Source organism: Seriola lalandi, unplaced genomic scaffold (genome assembly GCF_002814215.2).
Source record: "Seriola lalandi dorsalis isolate HSWRI2012SDOR001 ecotype SW California unplaced genomic scaffold, Sedor1 jcf7180002053896, whole genome shotgun sequence".
Lineage (NCBI taxonomy): Eukaryota > Metazoa > Chordata > Actinopteri > Carangiformes > Carangidae > Seriola > Seriola lalandi.
Window position 1 is genome coordinate 787,164 of NW_019524449.1, and position 12,498 is coordinate 799,661.

Consider the following 12,498-nt stretch of genomic DNA (forward strand, 5'->3'; position numbering starts at 1 on the left):
TTCAATAGTGTTCATCAACAACATACTCAGAACACATGAAGTGTGCAAACTGACATGTTTGAGTACACGAAAAAGCCCCTGAAAACTTGGTGACAAAAGAATTTTGTTGATTCAACTTTCATGACTATATAAGATAAAAATCTTTAGCCCTACAAAGCATCTATTGTATCACATTTGATACATGAGTTTCTGAGACCTCAACAAGCCATTACCTGAAAAACCTTTTGTATCATGCACATGTAAACTGCCCTCTAATGAATTATCAGTGTAATGAAGAAAATAGAGGTGAGCAATATTTTAAGATTCGCATTCAATGGATTAAAGTACATAAATAATTTTTAAAAAGTGGTTTATTTTGCTGTAATGTCATGTTCAATATACTTTTCTGTAAATCTAAATATCATTATTGCTTTTTCTCTTTTGAAGTCGTACATTGTTTTAATTAACTAATTACACCAACTCAAGATTAGTGTCATCTTTATAGGAGATTGAGAGTGGAATTCTGAGTATTTACATACTGACCAAAGAGTATCCAATAACTTCCAATGGCTGCAGTATTGTCACAACATTAAAGGCCCCAAAATCAAACAGCATGTAACAGGTTATCAAATTATTTTAGAGGCTTACAAAAGTCAAGTTTTAAAAGTCGTGTAATACCTACTCGATTATGATTGGACAAGACGAAGCACTGGTTTTTCCCAAATGTGACAGGTTCTTGATAATAAACAGAGCAGCTCACATGCACACACAATGTCGGTTCAGTTCAAAATAACAATGATCCTGCAAAGACTTACATCAGTCTGATTAACTAGGATAAACAGCAAATCTAAACAGCTCCCATGTGAACAAACATAGACAGAATGCATTGTTTCAAAGAGAAAAAACCCATGCATAATTAATTACAGTAAATAAAGGCTGTGACTCCAATTATATTTGCTACAAACATAGATCAAATAGAAAATAAATTTTGACAACTTGTCACATTTGAGCCTAAAAGAAAAGTTGGATAATAGATAAATACAGATGCTAACTTGGAAACAAAGCTTCCCATCAAGTAATTGACCAACTATTTGTGTGTGTGTGTGTGTGTGTGTGTGTCTGTGTTTGTGTGTGTGTGTATGTGTGTGTGTGTATGTGTGCGCATGCGTGCGTGTCGGTGTGCACGTGTAGTGCTCTTGAGGGAGACAGATGGGACAGACCTCCACCACCCCACACTACTTTCTCTCTGCATGACTTCTCACCACAGTCTGTGGGTTGTATTAGTGCCAGAGCATCACACACACACACACACACACACACACACACACACACACAAAGGGGCTCATGTGACAACAACTACTGTTTCATTAATCATCTGTATGTGTAAATTAGGCATGAAAAAAAGAGGATTTGGAGCATGAAACCTTGGACATACTGTCCTTTGCTGTGTTCTTTGGTAATAAAATGGATGATGGAGTGAAGTTGCCCTCCTGGTTTTTGGTCACACATACCTCAGTGACGTTTAAATGTCAGCAGTGCACCTATGTTGTGTTTGTGTTTTCTGTTTGATCTGAAATGCAATTTTTTCTTGCTTTCCAAACAACTTTTAAAACAAACATGATCCGAACACATGCGAAGCTTTGAAATAAAGTGATGAAGCAATGTATTCATTACTTTCATGTTAGAATGGTACGTGGCAATTACTGTAACTCAAGTTTCCACTTTCTCTTCAACATAAACTGCAGACTGAATGGTTTGCCAGGAGGTCCACTTCTCACATTTTCCTCCTCCCCATTTCACGCTTTTACATATTCACACCTTTCATAATCACACTTGTTTCTCTGCTTTGTATGTCCATATGTTGCTTTCACATTTGATATCCACGATTATTTATCTGGGCTGGCAGTATTAAAAGACTTTTTGAACACTGTGTCTTACCCCAAAGATTAACAATTCACCAAGCGGCTTATTAGAGCAATTCATCAAATCAGCGGGCAGTGCTGATTAAATCAACTTGGTAATAAATGGAATGATCTAAAGCCTTCTGACGCCCAGAGTCCTCGCAGCCCACCTGCCCGATTAGGAGGCAATTTATCCCGTAGCTTTCCACCGAGTCTTGCAGTTTAATTGGGGAAGAAATGTGAGTGTCATTCTGTTTTGCCTTATGGCAGAAACCACAGGCTCTTGATGAAGTTTGTCTTGCTAAGACTTTTGCCCCATGATGAGAAAAAAACCCTCCCATGCAACCCAGTGGCATCGCCAGATCTATTTTAGGGGCCTTTACTACTAAAGTGTACAGTACGTCCCTAAATAATTTATTTCCTCTTTCTAGACTGATTTATAATGCAAGACCATGATATAGACTCAAGAATCACTCCACAAATGTGACAAATGCATGTGCTAAGTATCAACGGTTACTGCAGAATCTGAGACCTTTTTCCCTCCAGGATTGTAGGAAGAGTACCTGGTTTTATTCAGTGTGTGTGGATAAATCAAGACTATGCTTCACATGGTGGTGATTCTTTATTGTCTTATTGATCTTGCCAGTTTTATTTGTATGTCAGGGATGGGAAATTCCAGTAGTCATCCATTCAAGCAAATGACCAAACAACCAAATGTCAACACAAAAGCAACCCAAAATTAACTGTACCAATGCAACATCAACAATGCCAACCAAAAAACGCACACAAATCCAACCATGGCAATGCCGAACCAATAATCCCAACACACAGCCAAAAATACCTATATAAATCATCCCCAAACCAACATAATACCAACTACACCAACATGAAATGAACATAAAACCAACCATCACATACCAGCACAAAACTAACTTATAACCAATCAAAAGAACACAACACCAACCAACAGAAAACCAACTTACAACTAACTATATCACCACAGTAGTGACACAAAACCACACTAACACAGAATCAACCCAAAACTAACCATATCAACAAAAAGCTACCCCAAAACCAACCATCCAAGCGCAAAGCATACCAACACAAATAAACCAACTCTTAACAACACAAAACCAAACATGATAAAATGGACAGCCCCTTCATGTGAGCCAGGAGAAACTCTAAATAACCCTTCAACGGGAGAATAAAACTGGACAGACTCTGGGAAGGATCACACAAGAGCTGCTTCCTTAAAAGACTGGGAGCTGTTTTTCCTACAGGCAGAAAAAAAAATGCAGTTTACAGCTAAAACTGTAAATTTTTAATTTGCGTAGGCGAGCACACAAACCTACACATTGGCTTTAACATCTGTATGTTTTATAAGCTTACTTTTTCTCTTTTCCTAAAGGTCACACAATCTGTGCTTCGTAACTTTGTGAAAGGTCATACACCTTTTCGCCTGGCGTATAGTGATGCCTTGTTTTTGATTCATTTCACATTGTTTACCACATAATCAAGCTCTAAATTAGTAGCTACCTTCAGTTTGAATGTAAATGAGCTGGTCAGTGGGGGACTGCTTATGCAAAAGCACGTGCACGTCAGTTTCTCTGCTTGTGCTGGTGCACTCGGACATGTATTTGTGTGTTTAATGCTGACCGTGAGCGTGCTCGCTCACTCCCACCTTTGTGTGATTGTGTATCTGTATGCAGCGCGGTTAAAGTGGAGAATGTTGGTGAAAACAACTCTCGGCAAGCATCAGATGGCTTGTGATGAATAGTCAATTAACTATAAACTTGTTCCAGGAATGACCAGTGAACGAGGGAGGAGAGAGGGTGGCTGTTGGAGAAAAAAAAGGCATCCATTATCTAGCAGCTAATTATCTAGCCACTGCCATTTCCATCCTCCAGATAGCTATGTGATTAAAGGGTTTGGTCAATCAAATAGATAACAGGGATTAGAACTGGGAGGACGGGAGAAGAAGAGAAAGAGGGAAAGCAATGAAATGAGTCAGGCAATAGGAGGCTGCCTGCGGCTCAGTTTTATCTTGTGTACCTTTTAACAGCAAATGCAAAAAATGTACTGTTGCAAATTTTCTTTTTGAAGACCATCACTGTACTGTTATTTCCTGGAACAGTGTGCCTCTGTTGACTTCATCATCATGTACCAGTAGGCATACAAATAAATGTAGCTGCTCAGTGGACATTTTGTTCTCATTTGTTGTTAAGTTGACTCCTGACTTGTTCAGGGGCAGCAGTGCCACTAAGATATACCTGATTTCCGTTTAACAATATCAAAACTATTCTTTTTTTCACTACCTAAGTTTTGGGAAAAATATGTTTGAAACTTTTTTCCCCCTTTTAAAAGTACTTTAAAATTGTTTTGGCTCAGTTTTCACAACAGTTTATCTACCCTCCTTACATACAAATTGGAAAAAATGACACTCAGTTTACAGAATGTAGCCACTTCAGCGCTTATTATTAACCCTAGACCACTGAATCAATGCAACACGTGTTTTCAAGCATGTTTCTTTAGTTTAACCCTGGTTTGCAACATAATTGCAACATAATTGCAAACTACTGAACATATCCAGAGATGATTATTTCAATTCCACTGCTAGTGTATGGGAGGGGGAATAAACGAAATGCAGTTTATTTCCTTTTCATTGTCAATGTTGCAATTTATTGTGTGTTTGTTACACTGTTTCGTGGTTTAATATATGCATGCCAGCATTATATATGTAGCTTAGTGATTCACATTATTACTGTAAACATCATATGTCATATGTTTGATTAAAAACAATCTTTGTGGTTAATACAGTACAGAAACAGTAAACGTTTTTAATTATAAATTTGCCTGGTATGACTCTAATGTAAAGTGAAACTGCTGATTTGATTATAGATAGTTAAGTCAATAATTAAATTTTTTTCAAACTGTGAACTTCCTGCATTAATTACACATTTTTTTCTCACTCTTTTCGATAAAACGACCACTGCATACACTGCTGTTGTAAAAGCAAAAGGGCGCTCACACACCATATATTAATTCGATTTTCTGCACTTTGTATGAAGTTAATTGATAAGTAAAAACTATTCATGGCATTATTTTTGTAAACATCCTCAGTTTACTTGTAGCACAGCAGGGCTATAACATATGTTATCTAATATAATACAGATATTTTGTGTGCTATTTGAGTTTTTTTAATGCGTATAATGAGTATAACTCTATACCTAACTATGACTTTGCTCAATACACCAGTGTTGAATGAAGACTCAATGTAAATGTAGTCTAAAGTTTCAAAAGTTTCTTGATTTATATCAAGAATTAAATTATCAAAGAATAATTACACAAACCTACGAATCTATTTAAGCATTGGAGGCAAAATTGGAATTTCAGTTTTAGATGCTTCTGTGACATTTTGGCCGGTGACTTTACACTGAGCCCAAGAAGTGTCTGGGTCTAATATGACTCTGCAGTTTTAGAAGGACAGAGAAAGAGCAAACATCCACAGTATAAACAGAGAGGGGATTAAAGAAAAGGCCACAAAATTCACATGGAAAGTTTGACAGTAGGAACTGCGGGAGGCTCTTTTGTCTTTTTTCTTACACAGACACACAATAGTTTCAACAGCTTGATCAAAATGTGTGTGTTTGCTTGCGAGATGGATCCTCTCTGATCACTCGGCAGCTCATGGAGGCTGATTTAATCTCTGCTCAGCGGGGGTTCCCTGATTGGTTAATCCCTGGAGGGCTTCATCCAATGGGGACATGAAAGGTCAGGTTGAAACTCAAATGGTGTGACAACCAACCAAGACATCAGTTTCACACCATGGGCACGGCCCCTTCACACAAACATACGCAAAGCAGTCTGGGCACATGTAGAGAACAACCCAGACGGAGACCATGAAATATTAATGACCAATATCGCACTTTACACTCACACAAACAATAAAACGGTCTTTGCTGGAGGGACTACAATGGTGTGTCGAGGGGAGAAATGTGGTGAGAGGAATGTGAATAATCTGCAGGGGGGGAACACCCCCCTATACATAAACACACTCCTTTCCCCATAGGACACTAATAGAGACATTCGACTTCACTGTGGGCCTGGAGGGCCAATTATATTTATCTCTTTTACAATTATATCATGGCCAGAAAAAATAAAAAGGGGTGACACCTGTGGAAATCGCTTACACAGGACAAAGTCACACATGGATCATTCCAAATAGCGGAGAAAGACGACTTAAATGTTTAACGCTGGTGAGGGCACTTACCTTCAAATTAGCAACTGCTGCTTTTAATGACAGTGTCAGTGGCTGAAAATCAAAGTTTTATATACTGTAGATGAAGAGGGTGAATTCAGAGTGTCTAAACCAACATAATGAGGACAGTTATCTCCTTGGCCAGCCTACCTTGTGATTCTGGCTGATCATGGGTGTATTTATGAAGAATGTCCAACACAGAAAGTAAATATGAAACAGGGGTCCTCTTCACATCTCATTTGGGTGTTTTTATCTTTCTGTGTGATGCTGCTGCCCAGTATCATGAAGAATAATGCCCATATGTGATGTTTCCCCACATAACGATATACATTAAGTGCCAACTGTGAAAAGAAGTTGCCCTTTATAGGTGGAAAGTAAGAATGTTGAGGTTAGGGTAGTGGACAAATGTGTAGCAAGTGGGACTTTCATGCAGTGGACCATAGTTAGCCTCTTTCCACACTGTGGTGCACCCTATCCCTAACTCTAACCTGACTATACCCTAACCTTAACTAGTAGTAGTTTAGCCGTCAATTTGCCAAAACCACAATCATTCCCTTATCTTAAACCTGCAATTACTGATTTTCTAAGTGCATTATCACTTTTAAATATTGAAATTGTGAAGTTGTTCGCAAACAGTTGTTAAGGAGCTATTTGTAAGTTTTGCTATTGCTACATAGCCAACGTTAGCATTGACATCTGTTTACTTACCAGTCTTGCCAATAGTTTCAGCCGTCGTTGCATTTACATAACAAGAGGTTATAATACACTCTCTGAGCAGCACTACTTCTTCTTCTGGACTTTGTATCAGAAGGTGACAAGACAGGTCAACCGGGCCACAGCTAGCTGGTTAGCATGTTAACTTCAGTAGAAGGAAAGAAGTGATAGAAATACAAGCATAATGAAAGGGTGGCTTTCCACCACTGGAGACAGCTCTTTATGAGTGAAGGAATAAAGTTTGATGCTGAACTTGCAAAGTTTCTTCTAAACTGGTAAGTAAACAGCTGTGGATGCTAACACTAGCTATGTAGAGAGAGCAGAACTTGCGAATAGATCCTTTTTTTCAAATCTAGCGCATAGGGAGCAACATTAGGATTCATTTGGAATTGTAAGTCTGGCCACCTGATAAGGTCCAATATTTACCCTATTTTTAGCTCTGTTTTTGGCATCCAACATCTTCTGAGGCTCTTAAGCTGCTAAATGCTCCTTTGTATTGACCAAGCTAGTCACTAACATTGTTGGTCTTGGTGCTGGACAGGGAGCATCAATTCTGCCACCAGCTGCATCTAAAAAGCACACTGATTAGAGTGGTGAGACTGAACCAAAACTGTCAAGTTGTGGGGCTGTAAAACCAAACAACGGGTTTGAAGGCGCTAAAATGCTCCATAGAGCTGGTTGTCACTACAAGCCACTCCATCTACTTTACATTGTCAGTCTAAAATATTGAATATAGCATCTTCATCGTTTATTTGATATAGTGGAAAGCAGGAATTTTACAGGCGCTGGCGCTGGACTTTAAAAAAAGGTAAACCCTGTCATTAAACATAATGTGGGTATTGTAAAATAGTCCAGTAACAATGTACTGCTCTGATAACAGGGTTGGATGTTGATTTGAGGCCAAAGCTGGTGAAGGCGTTGTATCTGTTTTGCACAGAGGATGAAAACTGTAAAAACAGCACCTGTTTTATAATAGGCAATGCAGCAAACACTCATTTAGTGTTGTAGTTTTTAACACCATCGTCTGTAGTGCTGTTATATTGCACATGTTGTTGTTTTGTTTTTGTTTTTTTTTGGTTTTTTTTTTATTGTGTCCACTCCCTTTACACGCGAGGTTACAGTTTGCCCGTGTGTGTGCTGGCGTCAAGCCTTGATAAAGTAATGCACAGTGATCAGTGTGAGCTGGTCACTGGGATGTGAAGGACAATAGTTGACCACCCAGCTGCTGCTGCTTCTGTTTTTCATTACAGAGAAAGAGAGGGGAACGAGCGGCAGCACATTTTTTTCTGATTGCTCAGGCACACGATTTAAAACCATCACCAACAAACAGATGACAGATCCTGTGAAAAATAAAATAAAGATCTGCTGCTTATTCAGGAGAGTAACTGGTTTACGGCTTTAATAGTCACTCCCTGCGCCACAGCTGCAGTCATTCGGCATCCCACACAACTCAGATCTACTTACTTTTTACAGTTATAATTCACATTGAAATGCAAATGTCAGTGGAACATTAAACGCCGTGTCCCTTTGCACTTTATGCGAAGACTCGGTGCCCTGCTTCCATGCGAGTCCATTTGTAGTGAACTGTGTCAATATGCCTCTGCATCAATGTCACCAAGTCAAAGTCCTGCAGTTATTGTACTTGAGGATTAAGGTGATTCTTATTTTAGCTGCTGAACGTGGCAGAGTGCCATCTCCTAAGGAAAACCCATTCAACCACAGCCCTGTGATATCTGATAGTCTCCTCTCTATAAGTCTTTTTTTTTTTTAATCCGAAAATTCAGTAGATGTTTATACTTTCATATAGTAATCATAATATTTACCCTGTTTTTATTTGTTGTCATTATCGCAGTGATTGTGTTTAGGCAATGAAAGACATTCATGCCACTCAACTTGAAAATTAAAAACTAAATATGTGAAGAAAGAGGCAGAGAGAGGAAAAATAGAAACGGTAAAGCAAACAGATAGCTGGGTGGGATCGATCTACAGACTGTACAACCTGAGTGGATGCTCACTAATTGAGACAAATGAACAATAGCATGGATGTGTGTAAGAGAGACGACAGTGAATTTATCTAGTGCATCTTTTGCCCTTTTACCTTAACAGTTTTTTCTTTTTCTTTTTTTTTAAAATTCAAATCCACATCCTGTTTTACTCATCCATATCTTCTTCAGTTTGAATAACAATATGGAGCACTGCATATCCCATCTCCCTGTTCTCACGCATTTACAATCTATAAATCATGTATGGCAAGGCTCATTGTTAAATGAGGTTACACAACAGAAGTCATTGTGAAACTCTTGCTTCTTCCATTTATTCTGCATGTCACACACTAATACTACAGGGGATTCTTTCTTAAGTATTATCCAGTGCAAACAAAATTAGTTTGTTCTAGCACAAAACTCAGTGTCTCTTATCCAAGTAGTTACCAAGCCATTCCTTGTAATTTCTGACAGTGTGATAAAGTGCAGGAATTGATTTTCTTTCTAAACACTGGCTCTTGTGGATGGAGCCAAATTTGCTGCAGCAGCTCAGCTCAGCTCAGCTCAGCACCATCCACCTACTGCAACAGAACAGCTGGAGCTGGTATGGTCCTGCATATCAAGAAAATATTATTAATGATTATCATTAATTATGTAATGCTATGGGCCTTTTTTTTTTTTTTACAGATGCGGCTCCGAACCAGGGCTACTCTTCATAACTTCTTAGTTTAGCTAGCCAGGATGTACATGGAAATACTGAGGTGTAGCTCAACTCATTTGATAAAATTTGATTAAAAAAAAGATTTATGCACAGCTGTACCACCTGTATTCAGTGGCATGTTGTGATGGAGAGTGCATGAAAGCCAGTTGGAAAGAGGGCAGAGGAAAGGTCGGCTAAAACATATGGATAAATGGTTGCGAGTGTGTCTATGAGCGTTTTATACTGGAAAAAGATAGAAGTAATGAATGGACTAGGTTAAAACAGTGGATAACTTAGCTGGAAGTATTACAGAAGCAATCGCAATAGTTAAAAATGATTGAAAAGCTAGAAGCAGAGGATGAATAGCTAAAAGTAGAATTAATCAGAACACTTCATTTGCCCTGGATTATCCTCCAGCAGCAGCAGCCTTTTTACAGCGTAACACCAATCATGACTAAGCACAGATTTCACATTTAAGCAATCCTCTCATGTTCTTCTTCTTCTATTTTTTTTTTCTTTTACAGTGTAGTGTGCACTGTGTTCAGTATGTGTAACATGCAGGTACAGCGCAGTGATGTTCAGACTTTGAAGCCTTGATCTCTGCTCCTCCATAAAAGAGTTTCATGCGGCGACCTTGTCAGGAGCGCGGTTCCCGTTGGTAAAACGTCCTGCGGCTGTGCAGATGTGATAGAAATACTGATCTGGGGTTAAAAAGCTGCTGACATGGGTCTTATATTACTGTGGTGACATATAGCGTGTCCCTGGACCCCCACAATGGAATCACAGAATCAAGCCGCCACTTGGTCTCATTCTTTAAAAAGTCGTAAAAAGTCATTTGTTAAAAAAAAATTAAAAAATTGAAAAACTTTTAACTAGATAAAAGTTTTAAAGGATCACACAATTTGTAAATCACATAGGTAATTTCAGCAGAAAAGGCAGAAACTTGTCGACAGAAATCATTTTTGATTTGATGATTTGATTTTATTCGAAACTAAAACTGTCTACGTTGTTAAATAACCCCGCTCAGTAACAAGCGCTTTCACAAATAACATCGTATCACGTTGAGCATGCTGCGCAGTCATTTGTGCCTGTTGTTTGGACGTCCGCACACACGCGCCCGTGGCTCTTGCCGCAGCTCGTCCCAGCCTCTATCGTGTGATTTGATTTTTGATCTGCATTGACAGACAATTATTCTGCACTCTGAGATGAGTGCTGAACTGTTTTGAAGAAGCGTTGTAATTGGTTAATGAGTCGGAAAGGGAAAGCTTCTTGATCTCATTTCCAGTGCTTAATTAACCTTGGAGTTGGAGATTTCCCCTGATGCTGGGGACAAGGCCGGGTTACCTCGGCTCTTTCTCTCCGTCTTTGTCTCTGTCTTGCCTCCGTCGCTCTCTCCGATGTATGACTCTCCCCTGCAATGACAAAAGGATGCTTAACTTTCCCTCTTTGTGTCCCTCCAGAGGCGGCAGTCCTTTATTGACTGATTTATGAGCGCAAATACGCACATGCAGACCTTCCACGTGCACAGATGTTCAAACCTGTGCACAAATACGTCTCCTAGCTCCCTTTCCTCTTACTGTGTAACATTTATGTCCAGAATAAAATGATATAAATAGCACCACTGAGCCCCCCCTCCCGCCTTCCACTCATTCCTCCTCTGACTCCCGGGCCAGCCCAGTTCCTTGGCCCCGGGGGTATGAACCCAGTTCTGACAGAATTGATCTCCGTACCCCCCCCCCCTGTCCGTCTGCACCCTCGGGCCCTCGGAGACTAACCCGACACCCAGCCTCCACAGCCGGCCCTGCACCAGGCCAGTATGTCTTCCTGTCCTCTCTTATATTCTCCTGTCTCCCCTTCCCTCCTCCCTCCCTTCTTCCATCTGGCCCCTCTGTACTCCTCGTATCCTTTCCTCTCTAGTGTTGTCCACCTATTCATCTTTCGGTGTTCAGTGCTGATTCTTCTGCTTTTTTTCTGTTTTTCTCCTGTCTGCCTTCTCTCTCTCTTCGTTGTTTTCCCCCCTCTGTCCCTCCGTCCCATCTCTGTACACTGAAGCAAGAGTAGCAATGCTGCTATTCAGTAGATGTGTATTTTTTTTTTCAAATTTCCACAGTTTAAAAGGAAAAAAATATACATATGTATTTTTGCAGTCTACAATTTTTAGTCTCGGATTTAATTTGACAATCAAAGTGTCATTTCTGATTTGGATTCAAATAATTTCTTGGTGTGGGACAAACACTAAAGACAAACAATAGAGTCAACCTAAAATTATTGCCGTATATGAGTATGTAGCATAGAGGGGCAGGTGCACAGGGGAACATCTGCTAAACATTAAACTGCTTCAAGGTTTTGTGATGGTAAAATCGTTAATGTTTGGTCAGAAGATTAGTGTTTTCCTGACTTTTAATGACCTAGAGCTTCAGCCCACTGATATGACTGAAGCAGGCAGTAGTAATTATTGAGTAGACAGTTATCTAACCAATACAGAAACAATCGTGACAACGAAATAAATCAGATTTTGACTAATGTGTCCTCACAGTCTTCCACTTTTGGAGTGAATACACAACTGCAGCTCTAATTACTTAAAAATCCGCTGCCAAAAAAAAAAGAAGAAGAAAGAAAGAATTTTATTTGCTTCGTTTGGTTCCAAACAAGACACTGGCTCACCTGGCAGAATCAATCCGCTCGCCCTTATTAAAAGGCTCAGTTTCAGTCAGACAGATTGAATTATGTTGATTCAACTTTCTTCATCTTCAAAGCTGCTGAAGGTAAAAGTTCTTCTTAAGATAAAAGCCAGATGGTTGGTTGGTGTGTTTGCTTTTCTATGCACTCTACTCCCTCCCTCCTTCTACTCGGTTCATCTTTTTAAACCAGTGAGCTGCCATCGATCCCTCTCGCTCTCTCTTTACTCTTTTCTTTTGAGGCCCGCTCTCCTGCCAGGTGAGCCAGTGCCTTTTCCGCACCTGC